Source organism: Crinia signifera, chromosome 8 (genome assembly GCF_055691185.1).
Source record: "Crinia signifera chromosome 8, ASM5569118v1, whole genome shotgun sequence".
In the NCBI taxonomy this organism is placed as follows: Eukaryota; Metazoa; Chordata; class Amphibia; order Anura; family Myobatrachidae; genus Crinia; species Crinia signifera.
The window spans coordinates 163,388,771-163,405,415 of NC_139224.1; the positions used below are offsets into that span (position 1 = coordinate 163,388,771).

Genomic DNA, 16,645 nt, shown 5'->3' on the forward strand with positions numbered 1-16,645 from the left:
TTTGTTATTGAATTCAAGTCCGTGTCCTGGCTGACTCCTAGACTAGGAGCCTGGAGTCCTAGTAGTGGGAGTCCCGGGCCCCGCAGCAGTCTCTCACTATGTCGGCGTGGTGACCCTGATGTGTGGGACTGTCGCCCCGTCATGGATCCGGCCCTGTTTCAAACTGTACCGTGGAGACTTAGGGACAGGAAGACAATGTACAGTATATGGCGCATATGTGGATGCAAGGGTGGGTGTGGTTATTTTCATAGTGCATTGCATTGGACGCCAATGTGGGTGTGGTTATTTCCTTAGTGCAATGCATGGAGCACCAATGTGGATGTAGCATTGGATGTGGCTAGTATCCTATGGCCACTGGAGGCAGTGGGGTCTACTTCATGCTGCTGCGGGGCAATAAATATATATATAAATATCCACAGGTTCCTGAGATATTGAGTCTTGCTAGTGACCCCTGACATTACATTTGATCACCCTCTCAGAGATCCACAGTACAGCAATAGCCTCACAATACACCAGTAACCACAACAATCCCAATTACACTTCCATCCCCATCTGAGCAAGCTCCATATGATATCATTGTTCCTGCGGCAATGAGCCACAGCCTGCTATTGCTGGCCACAGACCCACACAATGCGCTCACCAACTGATTCAGGACCATTGGGTTGCCTTGCAATACAAAATGGGAAGGTATGGGAAATGAGCGCAATGGGTCAGGTTAATCTGCAAGGGATATACTGGACATTAAGGTAACTTAGCAGTGGCGGATCCAGGGGTGGGGTTACAGTCATAGGCGAATCTAGGGGGTGGTCCGGGGGTGCACAGGACCACCCATTAGCCCATTTTGTAGCTGAGGGATGGAGCTTTCCAACGAGCCCAGCCCCGTGTCTCTAGCCCCCTGGGAACCGGATATATGGCCAGGCAAAGCTGGAACGTTTTCCCTATAGGATAACATGGGACCCGCTAATTCTGAACCCCACCCAGTTCAACGGCTGCCAGTTCCCCCTTCGGCATCACTGAAGCTCGAGGTTGATCTCAGTCGAAGCCAAATCGCTGGGCCTTCAATCTGATACCAGGCTGGATCCATATGGGTTAATTGGTTCCAGTGATATTGAGGTTAAACCGTTTTTTTTTTTAATTTCTTAAATGTAATTTCATGACTTTTTATGTTCTTTGAGGGCAGATTTCTCTGGAACCAAACAGCCCAGTTTCACGAGACCAAAATCATTCGAAGCCAACTCAAAAGTTCTTCAATATGATACTGGTCTCATGTAAATGGGTCAGTTGGTTCCGAAGATAGAGCTGGTTGGTTAAAGGGGGGTAGGGAGAGGGGAGTGGTTGTCTCTCCCCCTCACACCAGAAAATGCAGGGACTAGGCTAGTGTATAAGGGGTCAGCCTGGGAATGTCCCTGCATGATCCTGGGACCATATTCCCAGGTAAATCCCTGCATTTTCTGTTGTGAAAGGGGTATTATTTCAAACAGCCGTGACCTGCAGTGCTCTGAATACAGCCGGGCAGCCCCCTGCTCTCTGCCCAGCTTTCAATGACTGTCACCCCTGCAGCTTCCGCTCCAATTCTCCCCACTTCTCAGCCCGCCCCCCCCTTTAATCATGTGGTGCCGGCGCCCGGCATGCTCCCCCGACGTCACGCACAACAACAGCGCGCACAATATTTCAAATGTCCACTCGGCTAGAGGGGACACCAGGAAGGGGAGTGGGAGCGTGCTCTGCACTGTGCTCTGCTCCTCTCTCCATAGAAGCAGCTGCACCGCCCTCCATCTCTCCCTGCAGCAGCAGCGAAGGCTCATATAAAAATTTACAGTAAGTGGCACTTTTGGGGGCATTGCTTAAGGGACGCTACAAGTGGCAGTATGTGGGGGCATTACGCATATATCTGTGGCTTAATGTATAAGGGGCATTATGGTGTGCAGCATCATGTGTAAGGGGCATTACAGTGTGCAGCATCATGTGTAAGGGGCATTACGGTGTGCAGCATCATGTGTAAGGGGCATTACGGTGTGCAGCATCATGTTTAAGGGACATTATGTGTGCAGCATCATGTTTAAGGGACATTATGTGTGCAGCATCATGTGTAATGGGTACTATGGTGCGCGGCATCATGTGTAATGGGTACTATGGTGTGCGGCATTATGTGTAATGGGTACTATGGTGTGCGGCATCATGTGTAATGGGTACTATGGTGCCATCAAGCAAGAACCCCCTAGCAATGCGCACGTAGGTAAGCAGCACTTATGTGGCAAATATGTAATGGGCATTACGGTTTGTTATATAGTATGTAATGGGCATCATGATGTGTGGCACAATGTGTAATGGGCATTATGGTGTGTGGCCTTATGTGTAATTGGCATTACGGCGTGTGGCTTTATGTGTAATGGGTGTTACGGAGTTTGCTAAAATGTGTAATGGGCATTACTGTGTATGGTCTAAAGTGTAATACCACACCCTTTTTGTGATGCCACGCCTCCTTCCCATGAGGCCACACCCCCTTTTTGACGCGCGGCTACGCCGCGCAATGGCCCCCCTGCGGTTATGTCTAGATCTGGGACCACCCATTACCATAATTCTAGATTCGCCTATGGTTGCAGTGCAGTCCAATGTTCAAATAGAGGAGCCACACCAACTGTAAAAACCAAGTGAAACACTGTATGGTATGCACTTTTGGATTATGACAACACAAGGGGACACATCTGTATTTTTTATTTGAACATCAGGTGGTCAGTGTCATTTCACCATAATTCACCTCAATGTACGGCAGTGCACACACCCATAATGAGTACCAACAGGCACACAACTACATAGTGTCAAGTCAGTAGGCCGTGGGTGCAAATAGCCACAGCTGAGATGAAGGTGGCTTCATCTGTATTTGCCTATTACGGTACCCACTATATGGCTGATTATCCCGTGCATCTCCATGGACGGAGAGGAAATAGAGGCAACACGGTCTATACAATGTGCTGTTTTGGAACAAGACATTGTTGAAATCAAAATGAAATGGAAATAGCCCAGTTAAAGTTCTTTTCAAGGGTCTGTCCCAATTTCTCTCACTTCCCCATGATTATAACCAATAGTACATACCACAACAGACCGGCTTCTTATTCCTTAGTACACACTGCCTGTGCACCCACAATGGCATACACAACATGTGTGTATATAGATACAGTAAGTAATTAGCTTAGTTTTGCCATAAGCAATATAAAGAGTCTGCCTTGCAGAACTGTTGATAATTAGCTACATTAATTAAATGAGAGAAGAGGAGTTAAAAACACTGGGGAAAATTCAATAGCTAGTGATTAATTAAAAAATGTAGATGGTTACAAGACAATAGTATTAACCTCTTCCATAGTCACTTAAAAAAAATAACAAATGCATTGGGTAAATAAGTACTATATATATATATATATATATATATATATATATATATATATATATATATATATAGAACAAAGGAATTGACCCAGTGCGCCCTAAATTATGGTATCCACCACCAGATCAATAATAGAATACAGTTGTGGTACTTTACAGAGACATTTAATACAAATGATTTAAAAAATACAATAAAACATTTTTCATCTGTATATTCAGTTCAGTCAGTTTGTGGAATAACCCAACGCGTTTCGTCGACCAGGCGACTTCCTCAGGGGTTAATTTTATCGAAACTCAGCTCAGAAGTGTATATAGAGCCTTCAAAATTCTGACTTCATGTTAAAAGGATAAGTCCTTATAAGGTCTTAAATCCTAAATAATGTAGTGTGGTTTTCAATTTCCAGATCTGCAGGTTCGGTCCAGTGTAAGGCGGCTGTGAGATTCACTCAAGGAACCAGTGGATTCATTAGAGTCATACTGAATCCCTTCCCCCTTTTTTTGCATAAAAAAGGGCACCATCTGGAAATTGAAAACCACACTACATTATTTAGGATTTAAGACCTTATAAGGACTTATCCTTTTTACATGAAGTCAGAATTTTGAAGGCTCTATATACACTTCTGAGCTGAGTTTCGATCAAATTAACCCCTGAGGATGTCGCCTGGTCGACGAAACGCGTTGGGTTATTCCACAAACTGACTGAATTGAATATACAGATGAAAAATGTTTTATTGTATTTTTTAAATCATTTGTATTAAATGTCTCTGTAAAGTACCACAACTGTATTCTATTATTGATCTGGTGGTGGATACCATAATTTAGGGCGCACTGGGTCAATTCCTTTGTTCCATTTTCTGTCTCTATCCCCTACTAACAGAGGGGACTCACCTAGTTGCTGCCCATCTCTACTTATATTTCCAAGCGCATTGAAGGGGTACCTTTCCTTTTTGTTTATATATATATATATATATATATATATATATATATATTGTGGCAGGGACAGCATGAGGTGAATGTAGAAGATCCAGTCCCGGATTTAGAGCAGGAACAGCAGAGGATAGTGAAATGCAGTCTGGGTTTTCCTAAGATGTATTGTGAATCACTGTCTAATTGACAACACCTGGTACCTCCTGTTATATGTTTGTCCAGAGCAGTGGGTCAGTGTTCCCAATGCCTTTTAGTGGCTGGGCCATAGGCTAGAGGGAATGTGGAGAGTATTCTCTGGAGTACCCTTTTAAGAAAGATTTCTTAGGAAATATATCTCTATCTCCTCTAACAGTTGTGGAGGTGTCAGATTTACCAAGCTCTGGAATGTGTAGCTTGGCTCACATAGGATAACGCTATCTCCAGCTAATGTTACCCAATCTCTGTTGCCCACGTTGATGCTTGTGGCAGCCAACAGCAGCTCATGTACTGCGTCTAATGGGGCCCCAAATCAGGAGGCTGTATGATTATGTTACGCTATCCCACTGCTTACAGCTCTTTGCCAAGACCGGCTCTCAACTGAGAGACAAAAAGGCTCCACCATGCTCCCAACATGGTGTTACCACTTGCCATGACACTTCGGGGTGGCACAACATCTATGGGGGATGGGCAGAATTCCATGTGTGGCATAAGGGACTTTGTACAAGGGGCCGACAGCAGCCCTAATGCTATAGTGTCTGAGATTTTAATATTACATTACTGGAACCGCCAAATAAAATTTAAAGCGCTTGTTTGTTTGTTTGGAGGAAAGGGGCCATAAATTCCGGCAGTGTGTCGTCTGCAGAATATGCTCTGGTGCCTTGATGCATATAAAGTGACATTTCTAGAGGATTAACAGCAGGATACGCAATGTTTATTTGCTTATCATACAAAATTATTGTAATGCTATATTCAACTGTCATTGTAAAGAAGGCAAAGAGCGATGAAATATGTTGGCAAAGTTGGAGATCGTTCTGAACATATTTTAGAAATGTTTTGCAGTCGCAGAGCATCAGGACTTTACCCTACAGTGTACAGCGGGCAGCTGCTGAGCGTGACCTAGCGCTGACACGCGGTACTGCGGGCAGCTGCTGAGCGTGACCTAGTGCTGACACGCGGTACTGCGGGCAGCTGCTGAGAGTGACCTGGTGCTGACACGCGGTACTGTGGGCAGCTGCTTAGCGTGACCTAGCGCTGACACGCGGTACTGCGGGCAGCTGCTGAGCGTGACCTAGCGCTGACACGCGGTACTGCGGGCAGCTGCTGAGAGTGACCTGGCGCTGACATGTGGTAGTGCAGGCAGCTGCTGAGAGTGACCTGGCGCTGGCACTCACCACGGACCATATTTAACCAATGGTTATTGTGTCAGTACACTGTCATTCCTGGAGCATTAGTTTACCCATGGAAACAGCTGCCCCTATGGGATCTCTACAAAGCACAATTACAGACACATGTGGCTGACAGTACAGTGCAGGTTTGAAGGAGAACCATACCTGAGCACAGGTGATTTAATTAATACTGCCGTTATTTTGATTTAACCATCTGTGCTCAAGCCTGGATATCACTATCGAATCAACATTTAGCGTTTCCATGTGGGTTGGGTAGGGGATCCCAGATCTGAGAAAGCCAGAGGTCAGAAGATTGACCACAGGATCCCAATGGCCATGATCCCAACAGGTTTAGGGTACATATTCTAATCTTCCTACTCCCCTCCCTCAATTCCCCTCACCTTCCTCCCCTTCCATCAACCCCACCCTTCCCCACAGCCTAAACCTAACCCTCCCATCTCACATCCTACAACTCCCCTGCCACATGGATAGAGAGGGGGTTTAGGGTTAGGCCATCGGGGGGGGGGGGGGGTGATTAAGCTATGGGAGGTTAGGGGTAGGGTTACTACCCCTAACACCTCCCATAGCCTAATCCTACCCCCCCCAAAGCCTAACCCTACCCCTAACCTCCCATAGTCTAATCCTACCCCTCCCCCGACGGCCTAACCCTAAACCCTCTCTATCCATAGCCTGGCATTACCCACCCCCACACACACACACACACACACACACACACATACAGTCTAAACCTAATGTAGGGTACATACCAGAACGATTTGGTCTCAAAACATCCAATTTAGATACAATCACGGCTTATTGTATGTAAATTGGGAATGTTTTGGGCCATTTCTGATACGATTCGATGCGCGGCCCCACGGGTCGTTTGGTCTGCAGCAGGTAGGATCTGGAAATGACAATTCAGCTGGGTACAGGTCGAGTTCGGATCGGATTCAGATCCTGTGCAAGTCGTGAGCAGATTGTGTGCTCCACCTGATCGTCTTACTATCTGCTCACGACCAGCATCGTTCTGGTGTATACCAGGCAGTGGCGTAACTATTAATTTTTGCAAAAAATGTTGGCAGCGCCCCCCCCCCGCCCCCCAAAAAAATGAATGTTAGTAGCACCCCCCCCCCAAGTACAGTTACCAGTCGTCCCCCCCCCCCCTCGACCGACTTAACACCCAACACGCTTTACTCCTCCCGTGTCCGCCGCTGGTCTTGTCTGCGGTCCCGTCCCGGCTCTCCTGGCTCCTGCTGTTAATGAAAAGGGTCACTCACAAAATGGCTACCCCCATACAGCAGACCATTTTTAAGGATGCTAGGGGAGGCCGCCGTCTCTTTTCATAAGCAGCAGGAGGGAGCCGGAAGAGCCGTGAGTCCATGACTGCAAACAGATGAGCCGGCGGCAGGGCACGGCGGATGGCGGCGGGTAACTATAGCCCCGCAGACCTGCTGGCGCCCACACTTTCTCTGCGCCTGCGGGACTATTTTAGCCTGTGGGACTATAGTTACGCCACTGGTTCCAGGAATAACCCCCCCACACACACACATACAGCCTAAACCTAATGCTCCTTCTCGCATCTGACCCCCCATAGCCTAACCCTACCCCTAACCTCCCATAGCCTAATCTTAACCCCCCACAGCCTAACCCTAACCCCCCCCAAACACACACAGTCTAAAACCCTCCCTGCCCACATCCTACTTTTCAAACATGTGGCTGTTACAAACGAGAATCGATTAGAGTGTAAGCTTTTTGGGACAGTCTGTTACCATTTTTGCTTGTTAGCGTGGCGGGAATGTCTATAACGTGTGCTTTATTCTCGCCGATCAGAAATTCGTTATGCCAATCAACCGTTCAAGTCTTTTATTTGTGTTCAAACTGTAAAATACCCAAAACTTATGCTGGGCACACACGCTGAGATCAGCGGATCGGACAGATAATTGCAGCGTGTATGCGAACGACCAATTCTGGAAACATCGATCGCCCAGCATGTCCCTACAATTCACAACTTTCAATGTGTCATCTTGGCAGCATCGAGCAGTCCGTCCGACAGATGGACATTTTCCCTGCACCTTCACATGGGAAGGAACGAGGATATGACTCCTCCCCCAGGAGGGGGGCGGAGCACCGATGTCAGATGACATCCCGGATATCTGTTGGTCTGACAGACATTTAATCTGACTGTACGCCTGACATTATTGTCACCTTGCGCTCATGGAGTACTGAGGCCTATACTGTTACCCGCAACCTATCTCTGCAATTACTGTAGTCACTGTAGCTTTCTCCTATGTGTACCATTAAGCAGCCTTGTCAGTTACTGTATACAATCCATGCAATTACTGTAATGTAATAAGTGAAGTCTTTAACATTCCTCAGGGACCCCAGTCAGGCCCATTGTAAATCCCCCAATAATGACGGCTTTGTAGCCCCCTCCAATTAATATCTTTATGTCAGTTAATTATTGCTGCAGATAGACAGCATCATAAAGCCGGTCCGAAGGAATCTTATTACATCGAGATTAGCTACAAAATAACGAGAAATAGACAGATTTTAATAATGTTCTAATCCAGATTGTCCACATGTCACACATTGCGATGTAATAAAAGGCTCTTATCTGTCTATGGCGTGGCAGTGTAATAATGTATTCTGCTTGGACATCAGTTCTGCGGCCTTCAGTGTTATAGCCGCTCGCTGCCCATGCAGTCCGCACAGCGGATATAGAAGTACACACCCACGTACAATCGAACACACATTGGGTCTGATTCAGACAACACCCACCGCTTCTGTACACTAACACAACCCAACACACGTGACCGCAAGAAGGAAAATTCATTTGATGGTCACTCAACATCGAATGATCTCTTCTGCCTTCGCCTGGACTGACTTTTCTAGCACCCGGCTACACGTCGAATTCGGGGCGGGGGCTGACTTCATGTTAAAGTCAGACACATATATATAGCTGGTTTGTTTGCGTGAGTTATAAACGGAAAATCACTTACATGTACAAAATTCGAGCACATTTGTAACACGAAACATTTTTTTAGATGATTCTAACGTTAAAAATCATAAAATAAACTTTGAGCTCTCAAAATACTGTACAAGTACTTTTTCCTATAGTCTGCATCTTTTACACAAGAGGATACGATTAGGATGCACAAGCAGCATCTTCTTATAAAAATGATATACACCATGACTATGAGCCAGATTCAGTAGGAGTTTATTTTTGTGAGTAATATAAAACGTACAATTCCTGATCCTGGCATGGGGGTGTGTGTGTGTGTGTGTGTGTATGTGTGCGCACGTGCTTCACTATACAGCAAAGCGCTCAAATGGTAAGGGGTTGTTACCGGACCACCATGTTTTGGGCCGCAGCGGCTTCATGTGTCATGTAGCTGGCGCAACCCGCTCCATCACAGTATCACTGCCCGAAAATGCTTCATCACCGCACCGTGCCGGCCCGTAGACTATGGTTGTGTTTTCCTGAATGTGACTGCAGTCTAAGGGGGCGCTCACTGCCATGTGTCGGCATGTGCAGATTATCGAAAATATCCTAATAGCGATGTTCTGTCATTTACAAACCATACTGAATTAGGCGTTATATTCTGTATGTAATTGCAACTGTATGTGCTTACACAATGTTATGCTGCAGTGTTTTCCAGCCAAACAGTGTAACATAATTCGTTATGCAGATACAGGTGCATACAATGCTATACAGCATGCCTATATTCTGTGTGTAAGTTCAATTGTAGCTGTATACCAAATTTTTGCCATCTTGGCTGTGATTTTAGCCACGAATGCAGCGCCCGTTGCGGGATTCCGGAAAGGTATGAATTAAAAACATGGGTGCAGTGTGTGCGGTTTGGGGTCCATAGGGGATTCAGTTGCAGGTTAAAATTACAATTTACATGTTGCACATTTTAGTTTAATTGAAAATGATTCAAATTAAAATATTTAAGATCATATAAATATTTACCAACAGTGCAAACCAGAAAACACGGCATTATCTCTTCCGCCGGGCCATTGTGCCAGTCGTGTGGCATACGATTGAGTTTCCGACGGGTAACAAAGCCGCATATACTGTAATGTCGGCTGTTAATGCAGCGTTAGTGCTGGGCAAAGTGAATTCACCGGTTCTAGTAATTCAGTGTCCTCCTGTGTAGACGATACACATACAAATGGGATCTAGAATCTATTTTGGCAGCTATATTACTGGTTTTGCGCAAACTCACTTCTCATTACTTCCCACAGGGCTGCAGAGACAAACATAAGTGGAATTTAGATGAATTGCTGACATGGCTCTCAAACAAATTCATCTTTCTTCACAGGGACGAAAATTGTACGTTTTCCAAAAAAAAAAAAATCTCTTTCCATTTACAGCTGGAGAGGTAACAACAGCACAAGTGGACCTCAATTCTAGCGCAGCTGAAACATTTCTCACCCGGCACCCTCCTGGCACCACAGGGAAATTATCTATAATGAGATTACAAATCTAGTGCCGATAAAGCTTTTAACAGAAAAAAAAAAAAAACGTTAAAGCGGAGAAAATAAATACACAAACGTGCTCAAGTCCCCTCAGCTTTTTATTTCATTATCACTCGTACATACAATGAGGTACAGCAGGAGGCGCTATGCCAACATAACAGTTTCTGGCGCAAGCTACAATCCGTGTCAGACAATGGGGCAAGCTATCATGCCTTTCTTTGACAGTACACCAACGCCAATGATGGCCGCTTTTTCCACCAGATAAATGCTCTAAGGAAGGCTTAGCCTATCAGCCAGCCAATCAGATTCTGTCGTTTTATAGAATGTACTAGATAATAAACTCTGATTGGTTAATTGTCTTCTGCCATGATGGAGGACTGTTGGCACAACTTCAGGGTTGCCTAGTTAACATGTCTCTTCCCTCTCATTGTCATCAAGCCCCGCCCCAAGCAAGTAAATGCCACCATTCACAGCTCTTCAGGAAAGGGGCTAAGAAGATTTTAGGAGCCTCCCGGCCATTCTGCGAGGGAAGGCAACCCTACACAACTTGAAGACCACACATACTGGAGGAGACGTACAGTATGAAGCGGTGAAGTGACCCAGTGGAGAACCAATCAGCTTCTAAATAGAATTTTATAGAATGCACTTGCAAAGTGCTACCTTAAAGCTAATTGGTTGCCTTGAGCTAATTCTCCATTGGGTCTCCATTGGGTCACTGCTTCACACATTTACCAAACAGTCCGATAGTGGCATCTTCTGACCATATTTACCATATTTATCAAACTAGTAGTTTTGAGCATACACCTTCAATATTGACTCCAAAACCTTATGCTGAAAATGAGGAGGAAAAAAAAAATCATTAAAAGTAGGACCTTACAATGCCTACTTGGTATACTCACGCTTTATAATAAGGAGCGAGGCATCACAAACCCCGTACCTCCAACCTGAGTGACAAGTTGCGGAAGAGGCAGCACAAAATGATATATGAATATATAATAATAGCTATACACACATAATGTATTTATAGGTGGTAGATCTAAGCATTAAGCATTTTGAGCTAAAAAGACACTTGGCCGAGTCACACGGGACCTGGGGCCAGATGTACTAAGCTTGAAAAGTGATGAAATGGAGAGTGATAAACCACCAACCAATCAGCTCCTAAATTTCGTGTTACAGGCTGTTTTTGAAAAATGACAGCTAAGAGCTGATTGGTTGGTGGTTTATCACTCTCCACTTCATCGCTTTTCAAGCTTAGTACATCTCGCCCCTGCTGGTATACCCAGATAAAAAGCTACGGTATAAAAAGGACACATCTGTGGTTTGAATTTTATACAATCACCTACGCAGGCATGTCCAAACTGTGGCCCTCCAGCTGTTGGGAAACTACACATCCCAGCATGCCTTGCCATAGTTTTAGCACTCCCTAATAGCAAAAATATGGCAAGGCATGATGGGACTTGTAGTTTCACAACAGCTGATAGTTTGGACATGCCTAACCTACAGCATCCAAACTACCTGCGCGGCAAATTTAGAAACGTAAACGTTTGTGATTGGAAAGTCTGGTTCCCTCTCTGTATAACATGTGAGAGAGACGAGATTGTGCCGCTGCTACTGCTGTATAATTACATTTCATGAAACCTAGAACAGAAAGCATTCCGCTTAACCTCGTTAGCATCGCCTGGGCTATGCAGCAAGAACGTATCACTAACTGTGTTACTGCAGAATATATTGCTGAGAAATACCAATCTGGATGGAGATATTTCATTAAGCCAAACTGGCAGCGATATTTGCTTGTAATAAAATGTACTTTATGAATCGCATGTGCTTAGAAACAAAAATGCTTTTTATAGTGTATTACCGCTAATAGAATTATTCCATGGGCTAAATGAATTGATGTGAAAATCGGGAGGGTGCAGGGGGGTGGCGGCGTCTGCCAGCCAGCGCCAGAGGTCCAACTGATATTTCTGTGGGAGACGGAGAAACGTACTGTACGAAGAAGAACCAGTTCACATTATTATTACTTATGGTGTAACCTGCAGCCCCCCCCCCCCCCCCCCCATTCGGATGGGATAAACACTGTGGGGTATAGTCAATGTTATCTTTGATCCCTGGAAATTACGGGAGTTGAGACTGCAGGCTCGGCTCTTTGAAAAGCCGAATCTGCATTCGTGGAAACGGACGCTACATTTTGGAATTAGCGGCCGTTTCCGCAGAAAAAGATGTGGATTCGTGGATCCAAGTTTTTTTCCAATTTTCGGGAATGCTTACCATAGTTTCAGTTTTGATGGCCACCGAAAAGTCTGCTGTACCATGCAGTGAGGGGTAGATGAATCAGCCTTGCAGAGAAATAAAGGGGCACTGCAAGTGAGGCAGATGTAACATGTGCAGAGAGAGTTAAGCCCCCCCCCCATCCACTAGAGCAAGGTATCACATGTGGTACCTCGCTAGCGATGGCCCGCCCGCTCTCAGGGGACAGGATCGCATATGATAAATTGTATGCGTCCCTTTCACATACAATGTACCTCATGCGATCCTAGCAGGGGCTATGGGCTGCGACAAATATTCGTGGCAGCCCATAGGATCTGCGACGCGAGGTGCACAGGAACGTGCCTCACATTGTAATCGCAGGTAAACGACATGCAATGTGTCACTTTTTATGTGATCCGTCGCAGCAATGTGTCGGAATCGCATAAAAAGTGGCCCTAGCACACTAGTGAATAGGGGCCTTTAGGTTGGGGTGGGGTGTGTTCAAACTGAAATCTAAATTGCAGTGAAAAAATAAAGCAGCCAGTATTTACCCTGCGCAGAAACAAAATAACTCACCAAAATGTAACTCTCTACACAAGTTACATCTGCCCCACCTGCAGTGCAGTATGGTTTTGTCCATCTGCAAAAATTGCAGCGTTGCTACCTAAAACCTAACAATATTACCCACAATTCCCATCCCCCCTGTGACACCATCCACGGCATTTAAATGTAACAGTTTCCTGAATTAATAAAATATCAAATAGATAATGTATTACTGTTCTTGCTGACCACTTTACGGCTGTTCTACCTTGAATTTTAGCGGCACTTATGCCATTAAATAAATGCTTAACAATGACTGATTAAGTAGCAACGCTTCATTTTGTGTAACTCAATCCTTTACAGTTGGAAATGACAATTTGCATAGATCATATCGCCATAATAATTCCCAATTTCACATACTTCCAACACATTAACCCGGCCTTGGAGACAGATGCAGGCGGTTTTGCATTCCATTCAGGATAATTATCTTAAAGTTATCTGATATTTAGTAATTTAATTTTCTGCTTCCAGTGATGATGGTTTGAAGTTACAGAAATTAAATTACCGTTGACTTTTTACAATAGTTTATTGTATTATTTTTTTGTGATTTGTTAAATAGCTCCAAACAATTCCATCCATCAGTATCGGTCCCCACCCTGCAGTGTTACCTTGGCCCTTATTCTGGTTGGTGCGTATATTTCCGATTTATTTCGGAGCGGTCCGCACGCCACGCTGTGCGGACATCGTACGAAGAAACGCCCACCGGTCCTCCGCATTCGGACAGACTCACTCTTTAAGAAGAGGGCGTGTTTACGGACGACATCCAAACCTTTGCGTGTGCGGTGGACACACACATATTCTGCACGGTCTTACAGCGTATGCACGGTCTTACCGCGTCAGAACGGAAGGGAACCTGGCCGTACGCACCGATGCGGTGTATTTCCGCACAAATCACCACTATTATCTGAACACCGAAATCTGTAACATGACCCACTTATGCAATTAGGCAACCTCATTAAAAAGGGAATGTTTTTAATGGTCATCTATTATTTATCTAATTGATCATTAAACACTTTACGACCACTTTAGATTAACCCTTACATCATGCTAAGTTCACAACATTCTTTATGTTCATTTATGTTTGACGTTAGTGTAATAAATTTATATTTTGATCCCCAAATGTGTGGTTTTATTGGTAAATGTACAAGTGACATGTATATTTATATTAGTGATAGAAAGTTCTGTCCATTGCTTGCAGTGTAAATGTGTGTAACAAATGCAGCCGTGCTTTGAGCATATATTTGTGTGTTTAGTAATGGTCCATTTAAGCTACAAGGTTTCCAATTGAAGCAATGACAAGAGTGTAATTAATGAGTAATGAGTAAAGGAGTGGATTGTATTGTGTTCAGCTGAAATTGGTTGAGGTGCGCCCGTACTGATTGGGCGTTCCGAATGCCTAGCGCATGACCGAGTGGTGTCCGCAAAGCAATACTTGCTTATGAAGACCGCATGTTTCCTGCCTTTTTGTTCGCGTGCATTCGGTGTGCTGTCCGAATGTACGCGTACCAGAATTAGTGCACTCCCTCGTGTACGCCCATGTTTACGCCCAGTTTAGCCCACTTTGAAACTACGCCCCTGTGTAGTTCCGAATGACGCCCATATTACGCCCATATTTCACGAGTGAATGCGGTGCACATTTCTGTACGGTATTGGTGAGAACAAGTACGGAGACCTTGCGTGGCACATGTGCATAGCGTTGCCCACGCATGCGCAGACGGCTAAAAAACGCCATCCGAAAGAGTGCGGGAAAGTACGCACAGACCAGAATAAGGCCCCTTGAGCTGAGCACATTGGGCCTTATTCTAGTTCTACTCTTTCTGACAAAATCCTTCTTAGATGGACAAAACCATGTGCACTGCAGGTGGGGTAGATGTTACTCGTGCAGAGAGAGTTAGATTTGGGTGGGGTTTTACTTCAAAGTGAGATCTATATTGCAGTGTAAAAATAAAGCAGTCAGTATTTACCCTGCACAGAAAAAAAAAATGACTCACCCAAATATAATTCTCTCTGCACATTTTACATCTGCCCCACCTGCAGCGCACATGGTTTTGTCCATCTAAGAAGGATTTTGTCAGAAAGAGTGAACTAGAATAAGGCCCACTGTTCTGAAGGGTGTGGATCAGTTGGTCACCAGCAAGTTGGTCGGCAGTTATAAGGTCGACACCATCAGGTCGACATGCATTTAGGACGACATGAGTCTAGGTCGACATGCAGGAATGTCGACAGGGTCATTAGGTCGACAGTGTTGTTTGGTCGACAGTCAAAAGGTTGACATGGGTTTTTTCACAGTTTTTTTTCCCCTGAATTATGACACAGTCGACATGCACATGGACATCTGCTGGTGTGTGCATATATATATATATATATATATATATATATATATATATTGTTTGTGTGGTCCCCGGCACTCCTGATGCCCCCACTTAGGGGGTTTCCTTCCCCGTTGCCTTCCCGGAGAAGGGGATGCCTCCTTGCAGATATACACAAAATGACGGGCGGCACTCGGAGACTTTCAAAAAAACATGTAGCAGTGAAGCCTTTAATCTACGTTTCGGAGCTCGTGGCTCCTCCGTCGCCGGAACTCTCCTTCCGACCACTTCCGGCGACGGAGGACGTGCGGGAGCGCGGCGGGGAGGAGACATGCCGGTAAGTTATGTTTAAATTCACTTTGTTTGCACTTGGCTTGTTATCCTGACGAAGGAGCCACGAGCTCCGAAACGTAGATTAAAGGCTTCACTGCTACATGTTTTTTTGAAAGTCTCCGAGTGCCGCCCGTCATTTTGTGTATATATATATATATATATATATATATATATATACCTCTGCAAAATAAACACCTGCACGCACATCATTCCCAACAAGATGTACATGATGTAACATGAACTTCTTGTGGATAAAACGGAATTTTTTTATCACTACTGTATAACGGTACAAAAGTGACTGAATCACAGCATTTAAAGAAAATTTACTTTTTTTCCCACTATTTGAAAGGATTTCATTTAAGATAAATTTCCATCTACAAAATCTCTCTAAATAATTAATTTTGCCGGAGAAATATTTCTTTCTAATCCGCAATCACTAAACATCAATTCTTCCCGGTGATACGTTGTAAACATTTCATTATACGTGAAATGACTTATGCTAATGTTGGCTTGTGTTAGCTTGCGCAGCCTTATCGCCAATTATACCTGGCATTTCGGATTCATAAAATTTGGTGATTTTATGATAAGTAAGTTGGGGGAAAAAAAAGAGAAAATTATTAGTCTAATTATAAAATTACTTTACTGCATTAAAACACTTAGCTAAATCTTTTGTAGGTCCTTAAAACACAAATATGGTTGTTATTAGCATTCTCTCCAGTCAGGCGTAAGATTGGACCCAGAGGCCTCATAAAGAATGTACTGTTTTGGGAAGATGACATCAGTACACACAGCTGTGACTGACACCATTAGGAAATCTATTACCATTCTGTGTCAGTGCTGTTGTGTTTGACAGAATATACTATACTGTATTAGGGTTTCTTTTCAACTTTTGTATTGAAAATATAATCCAGAAAAATTGGATGTTCTCTGTCGGTGGGACGCCAAGTGTATTGCGTCAGTGTTGTAACATATCAAAGTTTGTTTGGAACAAAGTCAACAAAC

At 44.5% G+C, this 16,645-nt stretch overlaps 1 protein-coding gene across 14 annotated transcripts in view; it reads right to left on the reverse strand.

Moving 5' to 3' along the window:
* DAB1 (DAB adaptor protein 1) overlaps positions 1–16,645 on the reverse strand; it is a 587,491-nt gene that overhangs the window by 403,112 nt on the left and 167,734 nt on the right. The window lies entirely within an intron of this gene.